The sequence below is a fragment of the Nerophis lumbriciformis genome, linkage group LG39 (genome assembly GCF_033978685.3).
Source record: "Nerophis lumbriciformis linkage group LG39, RoL_Nlum_v2.1, whole genome shotgun sequence".
In the NCBI taxonomy this organism is placed as follows: Eukaryota; Metazoa; Chordata; class Actinopteri; order Syngnathiformes; family Syngnathidae; genus Nerophis; species Nerophis lumbriciformis.
The window spans coordinates 1977501-1987265 of record NC_084586.2 but is presented as its reverse complement, the minus strand read 5'-3'; the positions used below and the strand labels follow the sequence as shown (position 1 = coordinate 1987265).

The 9765-nt window shown below is 40.3% G+C and overlaps 1 long non-coding RNA gene across 1 annotated transcript; it reads left to right on the top strand.

Annotated features, from left to right (window-relative positions):
* The first annotated feature begins 262 nt into the window (after positions 1 to 262).
* Positions 263 to 7634, top strand: LOC140677633 (uncharacterized). The gene is made up of 3 exons (XR_012049424.1): positions 263 to 408; positions 482 to 594; positions 7246 to 7634. It is a non-coding gene; the product is annotated as an uncharacterized lncRNA (long non-coding RNA).
* The last annotated feature ends 2131 nt before the right edge of the window (positions 7635 to 9765 follow it).

Genomic DNA, 9765 nt, shown 5'->3' with positions numbered 1-9765 from the left:
TGTTAGCGTGCGCGTGTTCAATTTGGACTTTAGTTTTTGCGTGTTGTCAAGTGAAGTGGGCCATGTTGGGGGGTTGTTTGTGGGGGGAGGGGGGGACTGTTGTGGGGGACGTGATCTCACTAAGGCAGCTTTCCTGACAGCCAATCCCAGTGAAGCTGCTTGGACTCTTAGCCCCGCCTCCACGGTCCATCCTACTGTATATCCCCCACATCACCACCCCTCCCCTTCTTTACTGCACTCATGCACACACACACACACACACGCACACTTCATGTCTACGCTCGATCATTGCAGGAATTTTCCACTCCGGCGAGGAAGAAGGCCAGGGCCCCACTTGGGTGCTGTTGAAGAAGCGTTCCAAATATTTCCTCCCTCGCCCGGTCTCTGATTGCCGAGCGGAGAAAGCAGGCATGAGCCCGCCATGTGCGTTTAGCATGTACGTCGGAAGCCTCTCTTACATAAGCGCCCCTCCCCCCCACAGGCGGCCCCTGCACATACGTGGGCTGCAAATCAGGTCAGGCGAGGACGGCAGTCGGCTGAAACCGGAGACGCTCGTCTTGTTGTCCTTTAGACGGGACTTGGACGTTCGGTTGGGTAAGCACGGGTCACGTCGGGATTTAACGTCACTTTTTCAATGCAAACATAATTTTTTTATTTTTTTTTAAACACACAAATGTGCTAAATTGTCCAAAGGGCGGCCCGCAGCTTTTTTTTTATTGGCCCGCGACACATTCGAAAGACAGAATTAACACACAAAAACCCCCTCGAGGATATGCAATTTGGGGAGAAATTGCGTTAACATGTGTCAAGTACAAAGTTATATGACTCTTAGGTGTTCAGATGCAAAATTGGCTAAAAAGGTTAGCATGCTGACAGTTAGCATGTGTCAAGCACCTAGTTACGTAATTTTAAGGTGGAAAAATTGGCTAAAAAAGTTAGCGCGCAAATAGTTAGCATGCGTCGAGTACCAAGTTACCGTATTTTCCGCACCATAAGGCGCCCTGGGTTATAAGCCGCGCCTTCAATGAACGGCATATTTCAAAACTTTGTCCACCTATAAGCCGCCCCGTGTTGTAAGCCGCATCTAACTGCGCTAAAGGAATGTCAAAAAAACAGTCAGATAGGTCAGTCAAACTTTAATAATATATTAAAAACCAGCGTGATGTGGGCGCGCATGGAGTCGTATATCAACATGGACGGAGCTGCGTGAAAAAAGCCACCCGGCCTCTTCGCGTAAACTTCCCTTAACCACTCGCTCATCTTTTCTTCATCCATCCATCCCTTCGAGTTAGCTTTTATGATGACGCCGGCTGGAAAGGTCTCTTTTGGCAAGGTCTTCCTTTTGAATATCACCATGGGTGGAAGTTTCTGGCCATTAGCATGGCAAGCTAGAACCACAGTGAAGGATGACTTCTCATTCCCTGTGGTGCGAATATTCACCGTACGTGCTCCCGTTGTATCCACAGTGCGGTTCACAGGAATATCAAAAGTCAGTGGAACCTCGTCCATGTTGATAATGTTCTCTGGCCGGATCTTTTTTTCAGCTATCTTGTTTTTACAATATGCACGGAAAGTAGCCAGCTTTTCTTGAAAGTCTTTAGGCAGTTGCTGTGAAATAGTAGTCCGTGTGCGGATGGAGAGATTGCGTCTTTTCATGAACCGGATCCCTGTCGCTTAGTAGGAGCCATTTTGTGGTCTTTACAGATGTAAACACATAAAGGAAATGAAACGTACGGTAATATCCGCGCGCTTTTTCTTCTTCTACGCGGGCGGGTGGTTGCTTACAGTAGAAGAAGAAGCGCTTCCTGTTCTATGGGGGCGGGTGCTTACCTTGGCGGTTGCTTGCGTAGAAGAAGAAGCACTTCCTCTTCTACGGGGAAAAAAGATGGCGGCTGTTTACCGTAGTTGCGAGACCGAAACTTTATGAAAATGAATCTTAATATTAATCCATATATAAAGCGCACCGGGTTAAAAGCCGCACTGTCAGCTTTTGAGTAAATTTGTGGTTTTTAGGTGCGGCTAATAGTGCGGAAAATACGGTATATGACTTTGAAGCATTCGCATGCAAAATTAGCTGAAGAAAAAAGTCAGCATGCTAACAGTTAGCATGTGTCAAGCACCACGTTATATGACTCTGAGGCGTTTGGCTGCAAAAGTAGCTAAAAAGGTTAGCATGCTAACAGTTAGCATGTGTCAAGTACCAAGTTATATGACTCCGAGGCGTTCGGCTGCAAAATTGGCTTAAAAGGTTAGCATGCTAAGATTTAGCATGTGTCAAGTACCAATTTAAATGACTACGAGGCGTTCGGCTGCAAAATGGGCTTAAAAAGTCAACATGCTAACAGTTAGCATGTGTTGAGTACCAAGTTATATGATTCTGAGGCGTTTGGCAGCAAAGTGGGCTAAAAGAAAGTCAATATGCTAACAGTTAGCATGTGTCAAGTACCAAGTTGTATAAGTCTAAGGCTGCAAAATTGGCTAAAAAGGTTAGCATGCTAAGATTTAGCATGTGCCAAGTTATATGACTCTGAGGCGTTTGGCTGCAAAATGGGCTTAAAAAGTCAACATGCTAACAGTTAGCATGTGTCGAGTACCAAGTTATATGACTCTGAGGCGTTTGGCAGCTAGATTCAATCAATCAATCAATCAATGTTTATTTATATAGCCCTAAATCACAAGTGTCTCAAAGGGCTGCACAAGCCACAACGACATCCTCTGTATAGCCCACATAAGGGCAAGGAAAAACTCACCCCAGTGGGACGTCGATGTGAATGACTATGAGAAACCTTGGAGAGGACCGCATATGTGGGTAACCCCCCCCCCCTCTAGGGAGACCGAATGCAATGGATGTCGAGTGGGTCTAACATAATATTGTGAGAGTCCAGTCCATAGTGGATCCAGCATAACAGTAAGAGTCCAGTCCACAGTGGGGTCAGCAGGAAACCATCCCGAGCGGAGACGGGTCAGCAGCGCAGAGATGTTCCCAACCGATATACAGGCGAGCGGTCCACCCCGGGTCCCGACCCCGGACAGCCAGCACCCCATCCATGGCCACCGGATCTGTGTGTCTCCCCTTCCACAAGGGATAGGGGGGAGCAGAGGAGAAAAGAAAAGAAACGGCAGATCAACTGGTCTAAAAAAAGGGGGGCTATTCAAAGGCTAGAGTATACAAGATTCGCTGAAAAAGTTAGCATGCTAACAGTTAGCATGTGTCAAGTACCAAGTTATGTAAGTCTAAGACTGCAAAAGTGGCTAAAAAGGTTAGCATGCTAAAAATTTTGCATGTGTCAAGCACCAAATTAAATGACTCCGAGGCGTTTGGCTGCAAAATGGGCTTAAAAAGTCAACATGCTAACAGTTAGCATGTGTCGAGTACCAAATTTTATGACTCTGAGGCGTTTGGAAGCAAAATATCGCTGAAAAAGTTAGCATGCTAACAGTTAGCATGTGTCAAGTACCAAGTTATATAAGTCTAAGGCTGAAAAATTGGCTAAATAGGTTAGCATGCTAAGATTTAGCATGTGCCAAGTACCAAGTTATATGACTCCGAGGTGTTTGGCTGCAAAATGGGCTTAAAAAGTCAACATGCTAACAGTTAACATGTGTCAAGTACCAAGTTATATAAGTCTAAGGCTGCAAAATTGGCTAAAAAGGTTAGCATGCTAAGATTTAGCATGTGTCAAGTACCAAGTTAAATGACTCCGAGGCGTTTTGCTGCAAAATGGGCCTAAAAAGTCAACATGCTAACAGTTAGCATGTGTCGAGTACCAAGTTATATGACTCTGAGGCGTTTGGCAGCAAGATTCGCTGAAAAAGTTAGCATGCTAACAGTTAGCATGTGTCAAGTACCAAGTTATGTAAGTCTAAGACTGCAAAATTGGCTAAAAAGGTTAGCATGCTAAAAATTTTGCATGTGTCAAGCACCAAATTAAATAACTCCGAGGCGTTTGGCTGCAAAATGGGCTTAAAAAGTCAACATGCTAACAGTTAGCATGTGTCGAGTACCAAATTTTATGACTCTGAGGCGTTTGGAAGCAAAATATCGCTGAACAAGTTAGCATGCTAACAGTTAGCATGTGTCAAGTACCAAGTTATATAAGTCTAAGGCTGCAAAATTGGCTAAATAGGTTAGCATGCTAAGATTTAGCATGTGCCAAGTACCAAGTTATATGACTCCGAGGTGTTTGGCTGCAAAATGGGCTTAAAAAGTCAACATGCTAACAGTTAACATGTGTCAAGTACCAAGTTATATAAGTCTAAGGCTGCAAAATTGGCTAAAAAGGTTAGCATGCTAAGATTTAGCATGTGTCAAGTACCAAGTTAAATGACTCCGAGGCGTTTTGCTGCAAAATGGGCTTAAAAAGTCAACATGCTAACAGTTAGCATGTGTCGAGTACCAAGTTATATGACTCTGAGGCGTTTGGCAGCAAGATTCGCTGAAAAAGTTAGCATGCTAACAGTTAGCATGTGTCAAGTACCAAGTTATGTAAGTCTAAGACTGCAAAAGTGGCTAAAAAGGTTAGCATGCTAAAAATTTTGCATGTGTCAAGCACCAAATTAAATGACTCCGAGGCGTTTGGCTGCAAAATGGGCTTAAAAAGTCAACATGCTAACAGTTAGCATGTGTCGAGTACCAAATTTTATGACTCTGAGGCGTTTGGAAGCAAAATATCGCTGAAAAAGTTAGCATGCTAACAGTTAGCATGTGTCAAGTACCAAGTTATATAAGTCTAAGGTTGCAAAATTGGCTAAATAGGTTAGCATGCTAAGATTTAGCATGTGCCAAGTACCAAGTTATATGACTCCGAGGTGTTTGGCTGCAAAATGGGCTTAAAAAGTCAACATGCTAACAGTTAACATGTGTCAAGTACCAAGTTATATAAGTCAAAGGCTGCAAAATTGGCTAAAAAGGTTAGCATGCTAAGATTTAGCATGTGTCAAGTACCAAGTTAAATGACTCCGAGGCGTTTTGCTGCAAAATGGGCTTAAAAAGTCATCATGCTAACAGTTAGCATGTGTCGAGTACCAAGTTATATGACTCTGAGGTGTTTGGCCGCAAGATTCGCTGAAAAAGTTAGCATGCTAACAGTTAGCATGTGTCAAGTACCAAGTTATGTAAGTCTAAGACTGCAAAAGTGGCTAAAAAGGTTAGCATGCTAAAAATTTTGCATGTGTCAAGCACCAAATTAAATGACTCCGAGGCGTTTGGCTGCAAAATGGGCTTAAAAAGTCAACATGCTAACAGTTAGCATGTGTCGAGTACCAAATTTTATGACTCTGAGGCGTTTGGAAGCAAAATATCGCTGAAAAAGTTAGCATGCTAACAGTTCGCATGTGTCAAGTACCAAGTTATATAAGTCTAAGGCTGCAAAATTGGCTAAATAGGTTAGCATGCTAAGATTTAGCATGTGCCAAGTACCAAGTTATATGACTCCGAGGTGTTTGGCTGCAAAATGGGCTTAAAAAGTCAACATGCTAACAGTTAACATGTGTCAAGCACCAAGTTATATAAGTCTAAGGCTGCAAAATTGGCTAAAAAGGTTAGCATGCTAAGATTTAGCATGTGTCAAGTACCAAGTTAAATGACTCCGAGGCGTTTTGCTGCAAAATGGGCCTAAAAAGTCAACATGCTAACAGTTAGCATGTGTCGAGTACCAAGTTATATGACTCTGAGGCGTTTGGCAGCAAGATTCGCTGAAAAAGTTAGCATGCTAACAGTTAGCATGTGTCAAGTACCAAGTTATGTAAGTCTAAGACTGCAAAATTGGCTAAAAAGGTTAGCATGCTAAAAATTTTGCATGTGTCAAGCACCAAGTTAAATGACTCCGAGGCGTTTGGCTGCAAAATGGGCTTAAAAAGTCAACATGCTAACAGTTAGCATTTGTCGAGTACCACATTTTATGACTCTGAGGCGTTTGGAAGCAAAATATCGCTGAAAAGGTTAGCATGCTAACAGTTAGCATGTGTCAAGTACCAAGTTATATAAGTCTAAGGCTGCAAAATTGGCTAAATAGGTTAGCATGTTTAGATTTAGCATGTGCCAAGTACCAAGTTATATGACTCCGAGGTGTTTGGCTGCAAAATGGGCTTAAAAAGTCAACATGCTAACAGTTAACATGTGTCAAGTACCAAGTTATATAAGTCTAAGGCTGCAAAATTGGCTAAAAAGGTTAGCATGCTAAGATTTAGCATGTGTCATGTACCAAGTTAAATGACTCCGAGGCGTTTTGCTGCAAAATGGGCCTAAAAAGTCAACATGCTAACAGTTAGCATGTGTCGAGTACCAAGTTATATGACTCTGAGGCGTTTGGCAGCAAGATTCGCTGAAAAAGTTAGCATGCTAACAGTTAGCATGTGTCAAGTACCAAGTTATGTAAGTCTAAGACTGCAAAAGTGGCTAAAAAGGTTAGCATGCTAAAAAATTTGCATGTGCCAAGCACCAAATTAAATGACTCCGAGGCGTTTGGCAGCAAGATTCGCTGAAAAAGTTAGCATGCTAACAGTTAGCATGTGTCAAGTACCAAGTTATGTAAGTCTAAGACTGCAAAATTGGCTAAAAAGGTTAGCATGCTAAAAATTTTGCATGTGTCAAGCACCAAGTTAAATGACTCCGAGGCGTTTGGCTGCAAAATGGGCTTAAAAAGTCAACATGCTAACAGTTAGCATGTGTCGAGTACCACATTTTATGACTCTGAGGCGTTTGGAAGCAAAATATCGCTGAAAAGGTTAGCATGCTAACAGTTAGCATGTGTCAAGTACCAAGTTATGTAAGTCTAAGACTGCAAAAGTGGCTAAAAAGGTTAGCATGCTAAAAATTTTGCATGTGTCAAGCACCAAGTTAAATGACTCCGAGGCGTTTGGCTGCAAAATGGGCTTAAAAAGTCAACATGCTAACAGTTAGCATGTGTCGAGTACCACATTTTATGACTCTGAGGCGTTTGGAAGCAAAATATCGCTGAAAAGGTTAGCATGCTAACAGTTAGCATGTGTCAAGTACCAAGTTATATAAGTCTAAGGCTGCAAAATTGGCTAAATAGGTTAGCATGTTTAGATTTAGCATGTGCCAAGTACCAAGTTATATGACTCTGAGGCGTTTGGTTGTAAAATGGGCTGGAAAAAAATGTCAATATGCTAACAGTTAGCATGTGTCAAGTGTCACACAAGTGAGGGATGTCTTGTCTTGGTTTTTTTGTGTCTTGTGAATTTCATGTTTTAGTTTGAAAAATAACCGTCCTCTCGTTTCAGGTCACTTGCTCTTCCTTCTGTGTCATCATCAGTCTGACGTCATCCCTGATTGTTTCCACCTGCTCCCCATTACCCGCAAGTGTCTTCTAAGTCCACGCCTCCCTTTGCTCTGTGCCACAATGTCTGGTGCATCTCCAGCGTCATACTCAAGCCTTGTCTCGTCTTGTTGTCCAGGTCCTGAATTTCCAAGTTGCTATTTTGAGTTTTCCTTTTCATTCTTAAGCAGAATGAATGTTTCTTTGCAAGGTTTTCAAGTCGCAGTGGTGAGTTCAGTCTCTTCTTTTCCTCATTTTTGACTGACCTTTTGTTCATTATTTCTCCAGATAAGTAGTGATGGGTTGATGAGGCGTCATGAAGCGTTTCGACACATTGCAAAACTGTATTGATACTGTGTCACTAAATACTGACGTCTGCTGGACATTAAAAATCCCTACAGGCAACCTATGGACCGACTCAACTGACACTGATTTGATGCCCTAGTACAGGGGTCACCAACCTTTTTGAAACCAAAAACTACTTCTTGGGTACTGATTAATGCGAAGGGCTACCAGTTTGATACACACTTAAATAAATAAATATATTGTCATTTGTAAGTTACACGTAAGTGTGATTTAACCAAGAATAGCTAAATAAATAAATTCATATATATAAAAAAATGGGTATTTATGTCTGTCATTCCATCGTACATTTTTTTTTCCTTTTACGGAAGGTTTTTTTGTAGAGAATAAATGATGAAAAAAACACTTAATTGAACCGTTTAAAAGAGGAGAAAACACGAAAAAAAATTAAAATAAAATTTTGAAACATAGTTTATCTTCAATTTCGACTCTTTATAATTCAAAATTCAACCGACAAAAAGAAGAGAAAAACTAGCTAATTTGAATCTTTTTGAAAAAATTAAAAAAATAATTTATGGAACATCATTAGTAATTTTTCCTGATTAAGATACATTTTAGAATTTTGATGACATGTTTTAATATGGTTAAAATCCAATCTGCACTTTGTTAGAATATTTAACAAATTGCACCAAGCTATGTTTCTAACAAAGACAAATCAGTATTTCTTCTAGATTTTCCAGAACAAAAATTTTAAAAGAAATTTAAAATACTTTGAAATAAGATTTAAATTTGATTCTACAGATTTTCTAGATTTGCCAGAATAATTTTTTTGAATTTTAATCATAGTAAGTTTGAAGAAATATTTCACAAATATTCTTCGTCGAAAAAACAGAAGCTAAAGTATTTATTATTCTTTACAATGAAAAATAAATAAATTTACTTGAACATTGATTTAAATTGTCAGGAAAGAAGAGGAAGACATTTAAAAGGTAAAAAGGTATTTTTGTTTAAAAATCCCAAAATCATTTTTAAGGTTGTATTTTTTTCTCTAAAATTGTATTTCTAAAAGTAATAAGAAGCAAAGTAAAAAAATAAATGAATTTATTTAAACAAGTGAAGACCCATCCATCCATCCATTTTCTACCGCTTATTCCAAGTGAAGACCAAGTCTTTAAAATATTTTCTTGGATTTTCAAATTCTATTTGAGTTTTGTCTCTTTTAGAATTAAAAATGTCGAGCAAAGCGAGACCAGCTTGCTAGTAAATAAATAAAATTTAAAAAATAGAGGCAGCTCACTGGTAAGTGCTGCTCTTTGAGCTATTTTTAGAACAGACCAGCGGGCGACTGATCCTGTCCTTACGGGCTACCTGGTGACCGCGGGCACCGCGTTGGTGACCCCTGCCCTAGTATATACAATAATATAAACCAAGTCATTGTAATTCATTTAGGATTATTTCATATCTTCATTTAAATAAAAATATATTTTCATCTTTTTTAGATACAGTCAATAAATAATGTGAACATGTATCATAACATGGAAATCTAAGAGAACGTGTTGTGGATGATTGTGGACTGGGAATTTTTTTAATTTTATTTTTTACACATTTTTATAAAAAAAAAAAAAAAAAAAAAGTTTTTCCGACGTATTACATTTTAGACGATTTCTCTTCTTAGTTATTATTTCACCGGCTGTAGAAAAGACACGCTCACAGGGCACAGAGGAGGCGACACAGTTGGCGTATCGGTCACGTGACCAAAACAGCTCATGATGTGTCACGTGACTTTCTAAAAGCGGTACGCGCACCGGCACAGGGTTTTGCTCTATGAGCTCGACGCATGCGCCGATGCATCGGTGTTGCCGGACCCATCACTACAGATAAGAATGAGTGTAGAAGCTTTATAGCCCGTTGTTTTTCCCTCCTTTTTGGAGCGTCTTTTGTTATTTAAATGTCATAGTTGTATTCCTCGCTAGTCTAGTTAGAGATGGGTATTTTAGTTTCCTCCTTTTTTTGGAGTGATTTTTGGTTTGTTCACACTTTGTGAAACCTTTTCACCTAGTTGTTAAGAGTTTATAGCCGTTGTTGTATTGCCCTGACTCAAGAGGTGAAAAGTGAACTTTTCAAAATAAAAGCCTGCCGGATTATTCCCCCACCTCTGCATCTGAGTCCTCTTTTTGACCAA